General features: G+C 40.5%; 1 protein-coding gene across 5 annotated transcripts in view; it reads left to right on the top strand.

Moving 5' to 3' along the window:
- NRXN3 (neurexin 3) overlaps window positions 1–18229 on the top strand; it is a 2091311-nt gene that overhangs the window by 349886 nt on the left and 1723196 nt on the right. The gene's annotated exons all lie outside the window — the stretch shown is intronic.

Genomic DNA, 18229 nt, shown 5'->3' with positions numbered 1-18229 from the left:
CCAGCACTTCCTAGATATAGTAGACCATCTGAATCATTGGTTAATCATTCTTTCAGAGTCCCAGGGCAAGCATTCCAGAACTGGAAGAGTTAAGTCCTCTAGAATATGATCTCTGGCTCCAGTGGAAAGGTGACTAATGAGAAGATGGCAATGAAGACTCTAAAAGGGAAAACTAGACTAGTATCCCATGGAGTTGAAACCTACTTTCCTGACCAATTCTGAGGAAGGTGGTGAAAAGAGTAGTAGCTTCAAAGATGAGTGGCCTGGGTTCAAATTTCACCTGTGCTATTTTTTTTTTAAATTGTGTGACCTTATCAAATTCACTTAACTTCTCTGACCTCAGTTTCCTTATTAGTAAAGTGAAGAGTTGGACTTGATGAGCTCAAAGAGGGCTTCAAATCAATCACTAACAATCAATTAATCAATAAGAGTTGACTAAGGGTACATTGTAGCAGGCACTAAGATTTAAAATTTTGTCACTGTGGGGACTTCCCCCACTGATGACTATCACAAACCCAATTCATCCTGGTAGAGAGCTGCTGAGGTAGAAATTGTCCAATACTTGTGGGCTTAACCTCCTGTGACAAGCTTCTTTGGATTTACCTGCACAATAGACACTCTGATGAGGCCACAGAATAGGACTTTCTTCTTCTTTCTTCCCTTAGATCCATTTTGGGCCTCCTCCCAATTCAACAGACATAGATTAATAGCAACAGTAATTAACATTTACATAGTGCCTTAAGATTTGCAAAGTGCTTTACATATGCTTTCTCATTTGATCCTCCAAACAACTGAGTTAGGTGGTAATATCATCCCCATTTTACTAATAAGAAAGCTGAGGCAGAGAGGGTAAGTGACTTGCCTAGGGTCACACAGCTAGTAAGTGTTCAAGGCATTAATTGGACGCGTATCTTCCTGACTCTGGTCCAGTGCTCCATCCACTACTCTATCTTGCATTTATATGCAAAGTACTGTACTAGGTACTGGAGAAACCAAGACAAAACTGCAAAAGATCTCTACTTTTAAGAGGCTTTGGGCCTCCTAGAATATATCTATACTAATATATAAGGGATTAGGCTAGTGGGGTACATTGTCCATAGTAAGTTACTAGCAAGTCTATTGAATAAATTAGATGATTCTTTGGTTTCCCTTGGTGTTCCGTATTTTTAGTTATGTACGGTACTTATTGGCTCATCTCCAGGAAGATCGAGGCTCTGAGCTGCAATGAGTCAGGCTCATTGTTTTGCCTAGTCTACCTTTGCGACCCAAAGGGTTCATTTGCAAGACAATTGGTTAAGGTTAAATGAAGGTAGAGCCTATGGTCTTGTAACAGAGGTAGCTGGCCCAAGTGAACAAAATTGTGCCTCCGGCCTAGGGAACAGAAATCTACAAGTAGTAGATGGGTTGGTCTGTGTTTAGGATTACAGTAGAGTGGAGCATCGAATTTAGAATGAGAAGAAACTTCTTAAATAATTTAGACCAACTCTCTCATTTTACAGATGAAGCAATCGAGCTCAAAAGGGATTTTTGAATTGCTCAAGGCCATACAGCTATACACACTATACCAGAGTTAGAATTGGAACCCAGATCCTACTAATACAGTTGCACAACCTGAAAGCTGATAATTTGGTATTCTGAAAAAAAAAATGCAATACTACTCCTAGATGATGTTAATGAGATAATTATAGCCATATGGAAAACTGGATTTAGATGTAAATTTTCAACAAATTCTTGCATATAAGTGATGGATACCCTGGTTTAGAGGTGAAAGTGCAGGTCTGGTTGCTACTTGGGAGAAAGAGAACCCCTTCTTTTGGAGTCATTTTAGTAGTTTAGACAGGACACCTGAGTCACTTCATGCGCACTCACTGCTCGGGCAGCCTTCAAGAACCTTCAACAACCCAGGGTTCTCTCAGCATCCCAATGAAGCAATAGAATAGAACTTTAGTAGATGATTCTGACTTCTACTAGAATCACGTGTGTCTGTCTCACTAAATCTTCCTTTCCTTCTGACTAATTTGTAAGCACTTTCAGGACAGGAGTGATATTTTTATTTTTATATTCTCAGTTCTTAATAATACACCTTACCTTAATAGGCACTTCATAAACATTTGTCTAATTGAACAGTTCTTTATAGTTTACAAATGGAATATAAATACACCTATTTAGTTCTTATTATTTTCCAGACACTGTCCTAAGTGTCTGGATACAAATAGAAAAAAAAAAGCTAGACAGTCTCTGCTTTCAAGAAGCTTACATTCTAATTAGGGGATTTATTGCATTTAGAATGGTTCACCTGCAGGGCAGATAGAGAGGTTTAGTGGTACTTAGGGTACAGAATTAGGGTGAAAGAAAAATCCTAGGAGTCCTTAGGGTACAACAACAACTCAGATGACAATCGTCAGGGGTCTGTAGGGAATACTGGTAAAGGAAGGGAAGGGGAAAGTATAGGCATTTATATAGCACCTACTATGTGCCAGGCATTGTCCTAAGTACTTTTTATAAATATTATCTCATTTGATTCTCACAACAACCCTGTGATGTAGGTGTCATTAGCATCCCTATTTTACAGTTGAGGAAGCTGAGGCAAACAGAGGTTAAGTGACTTGTTCAGGGTTACACAGCTGGCAAGTTTCTGAGGCTGTATTTGAACTGAGGTCTTATTGATTCCAGGAATAAGCACTCCATTCTGTCATCTTAAAAAAAAAAAGTAGCATGATAGATGATAAAGTCCAGTAGACCTTTGAGAGCAATAGCAGGACAAATGGTAAGGCCCAATGGTCCGCCATCTTACTTGCAAGATTGTACTGGTAATTCCCCAGTCATCCAAGTGTGATCTCAAATCCTTTACCAATGACTGCTGGGAAAGGGAAAGTGTTCCCTTGTGTTAGAGTTGATCAGGGCACTGGGTTACCTCCTGCAGTTGTGGGAATGGGGAGGCTCACTTTCAGATGGGATCTCACAGCACTTAGTATTGAGAGGGACCTTGGGAATCATCTTGTCTAACCCTTAATTTTACATATTTACCTGAGGCTTAGAGAGACGAAGTGACTTGCCCAATGTAACATGGGCCATAAGTAGAAATCAGGTTTGAAACATAGGTCATTTGATTCCAAATTTTGGACTCTTGTCATTACAGTATAGCAATTTTAATTCTCTTTGCTCCCATAGAGGAAACAATGGAATTTGAGGATCACAAGATAATGGATTTAGAGCTGGAAGGGACCTTAGAAACCATCTGTCCAACCTTTTTTTTTTTTTGGAGTGAGGCAATTGGGGTTAAGTGACTTGCCTAGAGTCACACAGCTAGTAAGTATCATATGTCTGAGGGCAGATTTGAACTCAGGTCCTCCTGATACTAGGGCCGGTGTTCTATCCATGGTGTCACCTAGCTACTCCTAAGCCTCCTTATTTTTAAATGAGGAAACTGAGGCCCAGAATCATGAAGTAACTTGTCTAAGGTAATACAGGTAGTAATGGCTGAGCCAGGGTTTGAATTAAGGTCCTCTGTTTAAAACCAATAATTTTCTTACCTCTCACCCCCACATAGACATCATGACCATTCCATTGTTTCTTTTGGGGGCCATTAAACATATTGAGCCCTCCAGCATTTTGTGTTATGGTCCAGGGATGGGTGTGAGCAGCCCAGTTCAGTTCCCAGCAAGTGGACTCAATATTTTTCTCCTTTTAAGATGCCACTTCGGAACATTTCTTTTCGTATGTCAGCAAGGCTGGGATTTATTTCTGTTCCTTAGGTTTTAGCAAGACTTGACAAGATAGGAAATAAGGAGGTGATTACTCAAAGGCCTTTGTTTTTGTTTTTGAAAATCTCTTTATATTAGCGAATCCTCAGGCACCGATGGGGTACGCTACCCGGATGTCTATGTGTGGGAACAAAATTATTTGGCTTCCACCTCTGTCCTCTATACAATGTGATGCACCCTCTGGTGGTCATATAGTTAATTCCAGCTAAAGACCAAACCTGAAAGGGCAGCTGGAGGAAAGACCAAGATTGCTATCATTAGCATCATATTATAATATTCTTGGGCTTTCCTTACGTGTTACAAGATTATGATCTTGTTGTCAAAAGGAGAACTGTTGTTCACCAGTTAATTCTATTGATAAAATAATGCTTATATTGGCCATCTTGCTGGAGAATCTGTGGGCATCAGGGATAACAGAAGGGAAAGATTAATTAAGGGGCCTAGGGAGGATGGATTAATCTTTCAGTGGCCCCAGATTGACTCCTGAGTAACATTCAAACTCCTTTGTCTGCCATTCAAAACCTGTCATGATCTGGCTCTACCACACCTATCTGAGCTGAATTCATGTAGTCAATCGACTAGCATTTATACACTATAGCCCCAGATGAAATGAACAGCTCTAAGGAGAGGGTGGAGTTGATGACCTATAAAGTCCCTTCTCTTCTTGCTATATCACTTCTCCGTGTGTTTTTCTTTTATCTGTAAAATGGAGATGGTGATGCCTGATTTCCCTATTGTTGTTAGATAACAGATGTTAAACAATTATGATATAAGAGTAAGTTTCATGACTGCTTCTTGGTCCTATAATTGTATATTTTGACTATATAATTTTAATTCAGTGTGGTGCCCTGAGGCCCAATGACATTTAATACAGTTAACAGGAAATCTAACAAATAGATAAATGCATTTAGAAAAAGGTAAATGGGATTTTCTGCACTGTCCACCAGTTTCAGGTAGCTCATGTTGAGCCTACCAGAGCAAGAAAAATTGGTGACATGAATGGTTTATGATGGGGAGTGGGGAATCTGCAGCCTCCAGGCCACATGTGGCCCACTAGATCCTCAAGTGTGGCCCTTTGACTGAATCCAAACTTCACAGAACAAATCCCCTTAATAAAAGGATTTGTTCCATAAAACTTGGACTCAGTCAAAAAGCCGCACCCAGGGACCTAGAAGGCCACATGTGGTCTGGAGGCCACAGGTTCCTGGTATGTCATTCAGATTTCATAAGAACAACAGAAGTCAGAAGCAACTCTCTGATTTCTTTCTGCCCCTAGGACATGATGGGTCTCCCAGAGATGGTGTTCCCTCACTGTTCAGGGACACTTGTAAGACAACCCCAAGTATATCTTCTCCTGTGACACTACAGTGCTTGAAATTCTCCTATTAGTAATTTCTTAGCCTAGCATTCAAGGCCCTAAAAATATCTTATCACAACCTACTTTTATTTTCCACTACTCTCCCACATAAGATTCAGACAAATGGGTCTACTCATCTCTAAATATATTTTATATTTTACCACCTCAGTATCATTTTCCCTACCTGGAACCTCCCCCTCCCCCAACCCCTCATTTACAAATACTAAAATCCTGACCATTTTCCAGGGTCCCTTCCCCACAAAAAATGCCTTCGCTGGTCACCTGACCAGCTTTCTTTCTCTCTCTTGAAATCGTAGCATATAGAATCTCAGAATTGAAAAGAAACTCAGAAACTATTTAGTCTGGCCGCGTATAAGGTTACTTTCCTGATGAGAAATCAAACCCAGACTTGGTTGGTGAAAGCACAAAAGCCTAACCTTAGGATCACTAGAGAACTGAATATCACTTGCTTGGCAGTTGCCAGACTGACTTGAATCGTTGCGGTAAGATCAGGTCTTATCTCCTGCAATAAAGAGTTTAAGAGTTTAGAAAGTATGGACTTTGTCATTGCTGTTCTTTATTCCTCTCAGAATTTAGCTCAGTGCCTTATGTAAAGCAGTTTTGAATAAATGTTTGTTGAATGCATGGATGCTAAGCATTGCCCTGTTTTAAAATGTAAATGCTACCCAGAAAAGTAACCCTTTGAGGCGTGTGGTATCTCCTCCATTCGACTGTGAACTCCCTGAGGGCAGGGACTGTCTTTGTATCCCTAGCAAGTGCCTGGAGCATAGCAGGCACTTAATAAATGTTTCTTGATTGGTTGACAGTCGATTTGTAATCAGAGCACCTGGATTTGAGTTTTGGCTCTGCTCCTTTATATGTTTATGACAGTGGTCAATTCACTCAACCTCTCCTAGGCTGAGTTTCCTCACATGTCAAATGTGGTTGGATTATATGATATCCAAGTTTCCTTACAATTCTAAATCATATGATCAAAAGTATGAATACATCATTGCATCAGAATGCAAATACCTGGTGAAGGGGCGAAGGAGTGCTAAAATCTGGAGGGCATTTGTGGTGGTAGAAGGAGTACCAGATGAGAAATCAGAAGACCTGAGAGCTAGTCAGCTCTGCTACTAACTTGGTGTGAACTTGGTCAAAGAGCTACACCTCCTTGGGTATCATTTTGTTAAATGAAGGAGTTAGATTAGATTAGTTAGAAAAAGATCACCTTTATCCCAGACATACTATAAATTCATAGGTGCTGAAGATAAGCTTCAACAGTGGTTTTGTGCAACATCTTAAAACACTAGTACGAATGAATGAATGAATGAATGAATGAATGAATGAAGTTTTTGTTGAGTGCTTACTATGAAAAAGCACTCTGTTGAAGTTTGGGGGTACAAATAGGAAGGTAAAGCAGTCCCTGTTCTAATGGGATGTGTGTGTGTGTGTGTGTGTGTGTGTGTGTGTGTGTGTGTGTGTGTGTATGGAAAGTTTCAGCTGCAAATCAGATGAAAAAATCCTGTGGTCCTTAGGATGTAGTGACAAAGAAGGTGGTAATATTTCTTTAATGTGATTTCCACTGATAAAATCATATCAGTTTCTGATGAGCTTTTTGACAGTGCTAAGGACTTTCTGGGTCTTCAGTAGCTGTGTCTGTAGTGCCTGCAGGAGCACAGCCAGACTACATCTTCCCATCATTGCTTTCCAGGATGATGGCCGAGGGCAATGGATTGAAAGCAATGGTTTTCTGATGGCTCTTGGGTTCAGGGTCCTGGGAAGTCTCCATCAGGGTCTGAGGGGGAACAGTTGTTAAGGGGTTGGGGTGGTGATGGTTTTGAAGAGGTCTAGGACTTTTGGGGTGCTGCTGAGGAACACCCCAAGGTCGTGGTACCGGGCCCTGCTGAATGAATTCAACTCAAATCTTCTTCAGCCAGAGGAAAAGTTTATTAATGATAAATCACATTGGCCAGGTGATGCCTGAAAGGACAGGCAGGCATGAGAAAAACTCAGCCTTTGGGGCATGAGAGATTCTCAACATCTGAATGTGGGCCAGAATGGATCTTAAATACTAAAGTAACTTTGGGTGGCCAGAGAAGGGGTTTGGGAAAAGGGTCTAGGTAAGAATTCTAACTGGGGAGGTCTGAGAGATTGAATAGACAATGGGAATAGCTAATGGAGGGAACCAGGAAGGCAGAAGCCTGAAAGGCATCTGCACAAGATCAAAGGGTGGGGCTAGGACTGTCAAAGGGAGAAAAGGGGAGTCGATAGGGAATTTGAAGGTTTAAGGGTTTACAAACAGGAGCCAAATTCTTTTTAGGGCAAGGGCAGAAGGCACATCTGAATAAGATCAAAAGGTAAGCTAAGGCTTTCAAAGGGGGATAAGAGCTAGGGTCTGTAGAGAAGTGGGGGCCAGATTCGCTTTGGGGCAAGGGGAAAAAATCTTGGCTTGGGCCCCGCCCCATCAGTTTGACTTGCTTGGCACATACTGCCTCCTGCCTCTCCCTCAGTGAGCCCTGTTGTTTTAGCTAGGCTGACTTGCCTACCCTGTGTGTGGCAATTGGTTGAGTTGGTGGGAATGATGGCCCTTTACTCTACAGCTGTTGGAACCTCATCAGGAAATCCAATGCTTCACTCCCTTGCTAATAGGAATGCCCCAACATGGTGAAGTTACCCAATGGATAGCTGTCCTTGTCATTTTTGATTTCATAAGGATCACAATTGTAGAATTGGAAGGACTTCAGAGGTCATTCTAGTCCAACTCTCTCATTCTACAAATGAAGACACTGAGGCCTAGAAAGAATAAATAACTTGCCCAATGTTAGATAGTATCAGCCAGAACTAATGCTCTGTCTGCTGCACCATAATCCTCCTTTGCACATCTTTCCCTCCTGGTTTTTCTTTTCTCCCCTTACCCTAAGTCTGCTCTGTGGCTTCAAATATAGAACTGATGGCCTTTTCCTAATATGTCATAAATAGTATGTCTTTGTTTATCTCTGGGGAGATATAATATAGAGCCTTATCCTTGAATTATTTTCACATATTTATATCCCTTTTATGATCCTCAGAGGTGCAGCTGCTCAGTCATCTCTCACCTCACCCTCCACCCTCAGGCTCCCCCTTTATCCATGTCTCAGCTTCTTATATTATGTCTCTTATGGATGGATGCCTTTGCTTGACCAACTCACATATGGGGCTGTATACTTTTCAAAGGGCTTCCACATCTGTTTTTTATTTTGACCTCACGAAATATTATGGTGATCTGCATGAGCACAAATAATGTAGCCAGAAAAAATCTAGAAAGTACTGCTAAGGATAATGAGTTTTAGGGAAAACACTGAAGACCTTAAGAACACAGTTGGTGTTTTCATCACTGCCTCTGAATGAGGCCAATGGCTTCATAAAAGAAAGATTTATTTAGGAAGTGAACAACTGGTTAAAAGGATAGGAGTGGTGTTTTGTTGTTTTTTTTTTAAATTTCAGGACCACAATTTAAAGTATAGAAACGATGGATTCTTGGCCTAAAAAAAGTGTTGATAATTTTTTTTTAAATTTCTTAGAGCTTTGTAAGAGAAAAGAAAGGTGGAAAAACATCTAAATGTATCTACCAATCTAGATACCATAGAGAGTAGCTACAATGAAGGAAGAAGAATAGCATCACAGATATCTATAAATTCATAAGAGAAAAATCCAAGAAATGAGCTAGCAATGAAACTTGTGGCTTTAGATATCTATATACAAATGAACAAAGTATATATAATAAATAAGGTAAACTAGATACCCATATGAAAGAAAACAAATTTGACCTCATAGGTATCACTACTAAGACTTGAACCCATGACTGGAATATAAATTGGGGAAGAAATATCTTATCCAAATTAAGCAGAATAGACAAAAGGCATTGGGGAGAGGAAGGCAGCAGTTTAATAAACAGTGTAGGTTTATTTAAGAAAACTCAGGTCTCAGAGAGGAGAAGCATGGTGAAGACTAGTAAGCTGAAGATCAGTGGAGGCAAATTTCAACAGACAACTTGGACAGAAAAAAAGGAATAGAAGGGTGCTCAAAAATTTTTTTTTAAATTATAAGCTTGTCACAGAGGGATGATATAGTAGTGGTAGGAGACTTCAATTATCTGAATTTCTGCTATAATACTCTCTACATTCAAAGCAGAGCAGCTAACACATTCTTGACTTTCCCCAATGAAAATTTCATTTTTTTGAAAGGCAGAGGAAACAAACAGGGGAATTGTTCACTTGGTCCTGATGCTATCAAACAAGGAGGAAATGGTCATTGAAGCAGAAATGGTGGTGGGAGGGATAGAGAGTGACCATTGCCTTTTAAAACTTGTGATAGGATAGAAGACGAATGGGCATTGTTTGATACGCACCCAAGGTTTTCATAAAGCAGATTTCAAAGGTTCAGAGAAATAATAGGCAGGATTCTATGCACTAAAATAATACAGGAGAAGTCAATCCATCAGAGAAGGGAAGCTCTCAAGAATGAAGCTCTAAAAACACAAGGAGGAATAATTTCAGCAAAGAGTAAAGGCAGGGAATGTTCTAAAGAGCCTGATATTAATACACAGCCAATACACTGGACAACTTATATTTGTAAAAGAGGTACAGAAGATGAGGGGCAGCTAGATGGCACAGTGGATAGAGTAGAAGGCCTAGATTCATCAGACTGGTGGATCCCATGAGCCCAAGAGTTCTGATGAGATATTTAGCCTGATGAAGTATTTACACCAAACCTAACCCCAATACAGTGAACTCCAGGGAGTGGTGGGTCACCAAGTTGCCTAAAGTTTTTCCAACCAGTCCAAGTTGGATAAACAGCAGGCCAAAAATCCCATGCCAAACAGTATGGGGATCAAGTCCTTGAGTTGTCACTGCATTTCTGGCCTGGGTGAATAGGGAGACTTATTTTCCAATACACACATATATGCATACATATATACACATATATACATACATGCATATATCTATACCTATGTATATGCATACACACACACACACACACACACACACACACACACACACACACTACCAGGAGGTCTTAAGCTCAGTATGAATTGAGGCTACTAAAGAAAAGTAAGGACAGTAAAAGGACAATTTTTTTAAATAGCCCTCTTGAGAAGCAAGAATTAGATCACAGAATCATAGATTTAGAGCTGATAGTGATATTGAAGGCCATCTACTTTAATCCCTTCGTTGTACAGATTAGGAAACTGAGGATCAGAGGAGTAGCTTACCCAGGGTCATACAATTAGCAAGTGTTTAAAGCTGAGATTTGAACCCTGACCCTCCTGATCCCAAATCTGGGATCACTGCTCAAAGGATATGGAATGATAATAACTGACAAAGAAGGATAGTTAGAATTGTTCAGTTTTTACTTTCTTCCATTTTCTATGCCAAGGAAAATAATCTTTGGGATGGCAAAGAGAGAATACAAATGGAGTGGAAACCCAAGACAAGTAAGGAGAGAGCAATCAATCAACATTTATTAAATCCCTACTAAGTGCTAAGTGCCAGGGATACAAAAAGAGGCAAAAAGACAGTCCTTGCCCTCAAGGAGCTTATAATCTAATGGGGGAGACAACATGCCTACAAATATATACAAATCAAGCTATAAACAGAATAAGTAGGAAATAATTAAAAGAGGAAAGTCTTTAGAATTAACAGGGATTGCAGAAGGCTTCCTGTAGAAGGTGGGATTTTAGTTAAAACTTAAAGGAAGCCAGGAAAGCTAGTAGGTGGAGATGAGGAGGGAAAGCATTCCAGGCATGAGGGACAGCCAGAGAAAATTCCCAGAAACAAGAGATGGAATGTCTTGTTTGTGGGACAGCCAGGAGGCTGTCACTGGATTGAAGAGAACGTGTTAGAGAAAAAGGTATAAGAAGACTGGAAAGGTAGAAGGGGATAGGTTATGAGTGGCTGTAGTAAGAAAATAACTAGCTAGTCTTGCTAAATTCAAGTGACCACCCACTATATCTTAAGAGTTTGGATTTAGAGTAAAAATATCTGAGTTCAAATTCTGGCTCTGCTACCTGTGTGAGCACTTAATTTCTCTGGACCTTAATTTCCTCACCTATAAAATGAAGGGTTTGGTCTAGAAGCTCTCTGTGGTCCCTTTCATCTTTAAGTCTCTGATATTATGATTTTCAACATCTTCCCTCATTAAAAAAAAAACAAAACCAAGCAACATCCATATTTTCCTTCTGGTCCACTGTCCCTTCCTTTTAAGTTCTTAACTATTAACTCTGGCTGGTTTCACTTACACCATTCCCTAGCCTCAACCATAGCCACTGAGAGAACCCATGCTGACAGTGAACAGGCCCAGCAGTGAAGTGGGAGGCAGCTGTGAAGGGGCCTCAGGAGGACAGAAGGAGATTAGTGCCTTGTCCTTCTTTGGCTGAGCAGTGAGCTCCTGTGAGCTCCCTGTTCCTCCCACTGTGGGCTTATGTAACACATTCACAGGACTTCATTTTCCAGTAGATTGAAAGCAAAGCCACTGTTGATTTTCTCCAAAAAGATCTATTTGGAAGTGCAATTGCCTGGAATTACATGGTGGCAGTGAGAGGCCAGACCTTGCTGTAAATAACTTTCCTCTCAGCCACACACGCTGAGTACTGCTGGCATCTCTGGCTTCCTTTTAGATGGTTTTCTTTGATGTGGTGTGTGTTTGTGTGTGTATGTGTGTGTGTGTGTGTGTGTGTGTGTGTGTGTGTGTGTGTATTGTCTTTGTGCTGGTTCCTATTTAGACTTTCCCCTCATTTTCCTGTCTTTCCCTCTAACTCTCAGATTGTATATGAGTTATGGTCTGACATAAAAATGAGAAAAAATAGGTGCTACTGGTCTGTCTCTACTATAGGCTGAATTTCTTGCCTTCCCATTCCCTGGGATTAGCCCGCATGATGGGAAAAAATAGCCTGATGACCACTGGGATACAACAAGTAAAAAAGGAGTCATTGGACACCGTAATCCTGTGCCTATAGGGAGCATAGACCTAGGCAGTTGGAGTTTGTTTTTAGCTTGGCGTTCCAGGGGTGGCTAGGGAACTTACTGATCTCTAGTCACTGGACGCCTTCCATGGAGCTAGGCACGTGTGCTTTGACTATGTGGGGAGGGGCTTGTCCTCTGGCTCCTTGGTTTGTTTGGAATGTTTGACCAACAACTCCTGGTTGGTTCTTCCAAATTCCTATGACAAATAGTTATTATCCCAAAGAGAAGCTGCGATGGATGTTACTTGCCAGTCTTCTAATTTAGTACAAGTTTAGTTCTTAGAGAACCTAAAAATAAGTATAGCTAATATGTACAATATTAAGGAGCCTTTGCCAAGTACTAGATGCTACCGAGTGCACATTCACGTTCTCTGATGAGTGCCTGAAATATGATATTAATATTAATGATAAAATAACTTCCTTTATTTAGCTCTTTAAGGTTTACAAAGAACTCCCCCCCAACAACCCTGTGAGAGAGGTAGCACAAACAGTATTATCCACATTTTACTTATGAAGAAATTGAGGCTCAGATATATGAACTCACCCATAGTTACGTAGGTGGAAGAAGAACCAGAACTCAATGCTTTATGACCCCGAATCCAGGACACTTCCTACTAAATAATGTTGTAGTATCCTGTATTCCTAATTAAGATGATATAGAGCTATGGGGAGAAAGGAGGCTAGGATGACATTCTATTGGGAGAGTTTAAAAGCCTAATGTATTTTCACCCAGATGAGGGATGTCCTCTTTCTCCGTGCGGGTATGAGTGGCCAGTCACTACCTTGTATGTTGTCGGCATATACATCAACCTTCTAGGTTTAAAAAAATTCTTCTCCCAAGTTGGGGTCAATTTATATGACCACTCCTGCTAAGCAGTAATAGTTTAAGCAATTTTCGATGGGCTAATTAACAGGCAGCATTAAGGACCAAGGACAGGGCTGAGTGATCTTTAGCCAGTCTCAGCTTCAGTAACGGGTTAGGGGAAGCTTTGCTGCCCTCTAGCTGCAGTTTGTGAGAGCAGCAGCGGGATGAGAATCAAACTATATGGCAAATGTAGGTCAAAGCCTGAATTTTCATTCAGAAAAATTCAGGCTGACCTATATGCCAACTCAATTTATACCCCACAATATACGGTAAATGGAAGATTGCAGTAGTTTGCAGGGGAGAAATTATACTCCTGGCTGAATAGTCTTGGGGACTACTCATTAAATAAGAGCAGTGGCATTAAATAAGACTAGTGTGTCATAAGCAAGCATTTCTGAAGAGAGGACTAAATCAGGCTGGAAAGAGGTACCCTGTAGCTCTTGCTTGAAATCAGTGTCCTTTTTATAGTAGATTGATAGAATAAAATGATTATTGGAACAATGTTTCTACGTCTTTGATAAAGCCATATTTGAAGTGCTCTGTCCATTTTGTTACCTGGTTCACCTAGGTCTTAGCAGATGCTACCTATAAGATGATTTGCGGGGTCAGGAAGGGCACCACCAGGAAGGCACTTGAAATGCCACTATTAGAGGTGGAATTCACAGTTATTCTACTGTGAAAAATTTTGTGATCCTAAAGGGTCTTTAACTAAAGTGTACTTACCCTCAAAAGGGAGTAACATTTTAAGCTTTATCTAATATAAAGAAATATTTCCTACTGGGTGTGGTGGTGGTTCAATCATATCCAATTCTTCATGAGCCCATTTGGGGTTTTCTTGGCAAAGATGCTAGAGTGGTTTGCCATTTCCTTCTCCAGCTCATTTTACAGATGAGAAATTGAAGCAAACCAGAATAAATGACTTGCCCAGGGTGACACAGCTACTAAGTGTCTGAGGCCAGATTTGAACTCAGGAAGATAAATCTTCCTGACTTCAAGCCTGGCATTCTATCTGCTGTGCCACCTAGCTGTCATGGGTGTGGTGGTGCATGCCTATAACTTCTTCTAGGCTGAGGCTGGTGGAATGTTTGAGCTCTGGAGTTCTGAGCTGCAATAACACTGATTTGGTTTCTCCACTATCTAGCACCAACATGCTGAGCCTGTGGAGTAGGTAGGTAGCAGGCTGCTTAAGGAGGTACAGACTAACCCAGGTCAGAAATGGAGCAGATCAAAGCTTCTGTATTGATTGATAGTGGAACTGAACTGTGAGTGGCCACACTTCCAGCCTAGGGGAGATAGGAAACCCTAGTCTCAAAAAAACAAACAAACAAACAAAAACTTCCTAATAATTAGAGATGTCCAAATGTGGAATAGACTGTCTCCTGAGGTAATGAGCTCCTCATCATTGGGAATCTTCAAGTGCAGTACTGTATGAACATATTTTGAGGATATTACATATTACTACTCAGTAGCAAGTTAGACTAGCTAACTTCTGAGGTCACTTTTAGAGTAGGATTTCTTTGATTTTCAGTTTACATTTATTTATCACATTTATCACAGTGATAGATAATTGAAATAAGGTCTTGTAGGAGCAAATTGGAGTATAGGAAACCACAGGTTTTAGGAGCATTAGAAGAAGAGGAGAGGTGCTGAAGGAAGATGATGAAAAGTTGGAATGTGTGGGTGTGGTCACTGAATTGGGTGAAGACCATTGAAATTGTTCTATTAGCAACAGTTGAAAAAACTGGGATTGTGTAGCCTGAAGAGAAGATGAGTTTGAGCAACATGACAGTTGCTTATAAATAGCCAAAGAGGTAACTTTAAATTAAGCATTTAAAAAAAAATCAAAAAGAGGAATTAGATTCTATATGACTCCAGAAAGAAAAACTGGTACCAGTAATTGTTACTAGAAGGCATATTTTAGCTTAATACATGGAAAAACTTTCCAAGAAGTGACTTGGGATACAGTTGGGGGAAAGAAAGGATGTGACTCCATTAGTTTATGTTGAAAATGACCTACCCTTTATATATGTACATATGTTTGTATGTGTGTATGTATGTATTTCACTTCCTGATGCTGGGCCCCTCTTCTTCCAATATCATCAAGGCAAAGAGATGGAATAACTCTCCTTAATTCCACTAATGCCACTCAACTTCTGTGGCACAATGTCGAGAATACTGCCTCTGAAATCACAAGGCTTGGGTTTGAATCTTAGTTCATGTTACTTAGGTCCTGAGGTGAATGCTTTGAGTTCCCTCTGCACCAGTTTCCCCATCCAGAAGATAAGGCCATTGGAGGAGTTTGATTCTTTACTGGATTTTTCTTTTTTGTATTTCATGGACTCCTTTTGGAGTTGGGTGAACCCTCTCAAAATAATGTTTTTTAAATGCATAACATAAACTATATAAGGTTGCAAAGGAAATTGGTCATATTGAAATGATTTAAAAAAAAATTTTCTAAGTTCCAATACCCTGGGTTAGTTGCACTTGAACTAGGTGATTTCTAAGTTGATTATCTTCTAGCCCATGATTCTTTTGTCCCTTTGAGGCTGCCCTGATCTTACCTGTCTGATGGTGTGGAAGAAGAGAGGCAAGCACACAGCTGGCTGGCAACCCTGTAGCCAGGGCCCTTTGGGCATGTTAGGGAGGTAATAGCCTAGAAGAGGACTGACCCTTCTGCCAGTTGGATGTTTAAGTCCAATGCTATTTGAGTGTTTACTTGTCCTCTCAGTAGCACTGTCAGCTTTGCCCAATTTAGTACTATCCACAGATTTCATTAACAGCCTGCCTACTCCACTTTGAAGTCCTTAATGAAGATCTTAAATAAAATTTGACATGATTATTGCCATTTGAACAGCACTCTGTATTTACCAAGTGCCTCTGGAGCATTTTTATTCTTTTCCCACCAATAACCCCCAGGGAAGTCGATTAGCTTATCCCCATTTTATAGGAAAAGCTCAAGGGAATTAAATGATTTGCTGTAGGTTATGCAGAAAGTGAGTCCCCAAGCCCTGATTATCCTCCTTCCTCTGGCCAAAGCTCTGCTTACTGAGCCACGCTGCCTTTCCAATGATCTCGGCACTTTGCAAACACCCTCCCAACCCCAGGTTCTGTGTCTGCAGATCATTTCCCCTCTTTGGCTCTGATCTCACAGCCTGTGTTTTTAGTCCACAAAAGCTTTATTCTTCTCCTGACCAATTTGAATCAATTTGCAAGTAAAATTTCTTGACGGGGCATCAAAAGCTTTGCTGAGCGTCCAAACACACACTGTTCTCCCATGCTACTTTCCATCCTGTAACTTTGTAAGCCTGTCAAAAAGACTGTCTATGTGTCTTCCATGATTTGTCCTTTGTAAACAATTGCTGAGCAAAAAGGCTTGTTGTCTTTTGGGAAGTGACACCTTTGTGGGGAAGTGTAGGGAACCCCAAAGCAGGGGCTCCAGGTAACTGCTTCTACACAAAAAAACCAAAAGATAAAGAGAACAAAGCAAAGAAAAGCAGGAAAACAGCCCAAGCTAATTTCTACAGATCCCACCTGACATTAGCAAGCCAAGAAAATTAACAGTTACTTAAGTCTCTGTACCTTAATTTTCTCATCTATCAAATGGGGAGAATAGTGAAAACCTAATTAAGGGTTTAAAGTCTTCTGAGATGCAATACTCCAGGTAACCGTTAATCTTTTGGGAAGGGATTTTTTTTTGGTACACATCTTGATGATGTTTTTTAACCTGTTTCCAGGGATTACATTTCCTATTCCAACCATTCTGCTCTCTTTATGTGTTGGTTTGTTGCACACAAGAAGACTGACTCTCTTTCCTCACACAGACAATTCATTCTCTTACAGAATGTCTCTTCCACTCTTTTTTATTCTTCCTTTCTCTTCCATTCTCTGCTTCTGCCACTCTTGGGGAGGCAGTATGGTGCTACTGAATTCAGTTTGGCCTGGGAATAAGAAAAAAATGGTTCAAATTCTAGCTCTGCCACTAACTAAGACCTTGGTCAAGTTGTTTTTACCTCCTCAGGCTCCTTTTCTAATTATCTATAAGATGAAAGGGGCAGCTAGGTGGGTGCAGTGGATAAAGTGCAGAGCCTGGAGTCATGAAGACTTGAGTTCAAATCTAGCCTCAGACATTTATTAACTGTGTGACCCTGGGCAAGTCACTTAACCCTATTTGCCTTTGTGCCCTCATCTGTAAAATGAGCTGGAGAAGGAAATGGCAAACCACTCCAGTATCTTTGCCAAGAAACCTGCAAATGGGGTCATGAACAGTTGGACATGACTGAAACAACTGAACAACATAAAATGAAGGGATCATATTAGATTATCTCTAAGATTTCTCCCAGCTCTAAACTCTTAGGATTCCTCTTCATCCCCTTCTATCTCTTCCCTTTCTTTCTCCCTTCCCTGAATCTATGTATTCACACTCACACACACACACACACACACGCACACACACACACACACACTCATACTCACATACAAATACACAATGTATATGTGTGTATGTATGTATATGCAATGCTGTTGCTGTGAAGGAAATTCTACGGTTGAGATTTTCCTGTGAATCTAGTTCCTAATATAACCACACTGAATTCTCAGCTTTATCCCTAATCCCCAGTGATTGTGACTATTATAATCTAGACCTGCTTCCCTCCCAAACAGGAATAAAGAAAGAGAATGGTTGCTCTTGGTTACTGGACCCTTTCCTGGCTGGCTCTGAAGATATTCCCAAGATTCCACTGGAGCTATGTGCTGGACCCTGACTAACTGAGGGGGAGGCTCTGGCAGAAATATGGTACAGGGTGATCTGGGCTCCAGAGAGGGTTTCTAGGCTACAGAAAATCCATTTGTACCAGGAAAATGCCACTTGTTCCATAACAGCCAATCTGGCCTTGCTAGAGGCCCCTCAGCCCATGTCATTTTCCCTACATCTTTAATTTTACCTGATACTTCCACTTACAACCTAGACAAGCGGCAGAAGGGTTATGTGGTTTGTGCTCCAGAAATTGATGGACACCAATGGAGTTTTTAATTTTAAATTTAATTCAAATTTTAAATTAAATTAAATTAAAATTTAATTTAAAATTAAAGAAAATATGAGGGCAGTGGAACAAGCTGCAGAAGAACTTGGGTACCAGAGGTTAGATAGAGGACAGCGATTTGCTGCATGACCTTGAAATGTTTATTTAACCTGATTGAGCTCCAAGTTCTATATCTATGAAATGAAGATGAGAATGTCTGCT

This window comes from Phascolarctos cinereus, unplaced genomic scaffold (genome assembly GCF_003287225.1).
Source record: "Phascolarctos cinereus isolate Bilbo 61053 unplaced genomic scaffold, phaCin_HiC Scaffold_3;HRSCAF=262, whole genome shotgun sequence".
Classification (NCBI taxonomy): Eukaryota; Metazoa; Chordata; class Mammalia; order Diprotodontia; family Phascolarctidae; genus Phascolarctos; species Phascolarctos cinereus.
This window is presented reverse-complemented; position numbering and strand designations above follow the sequence as displayed.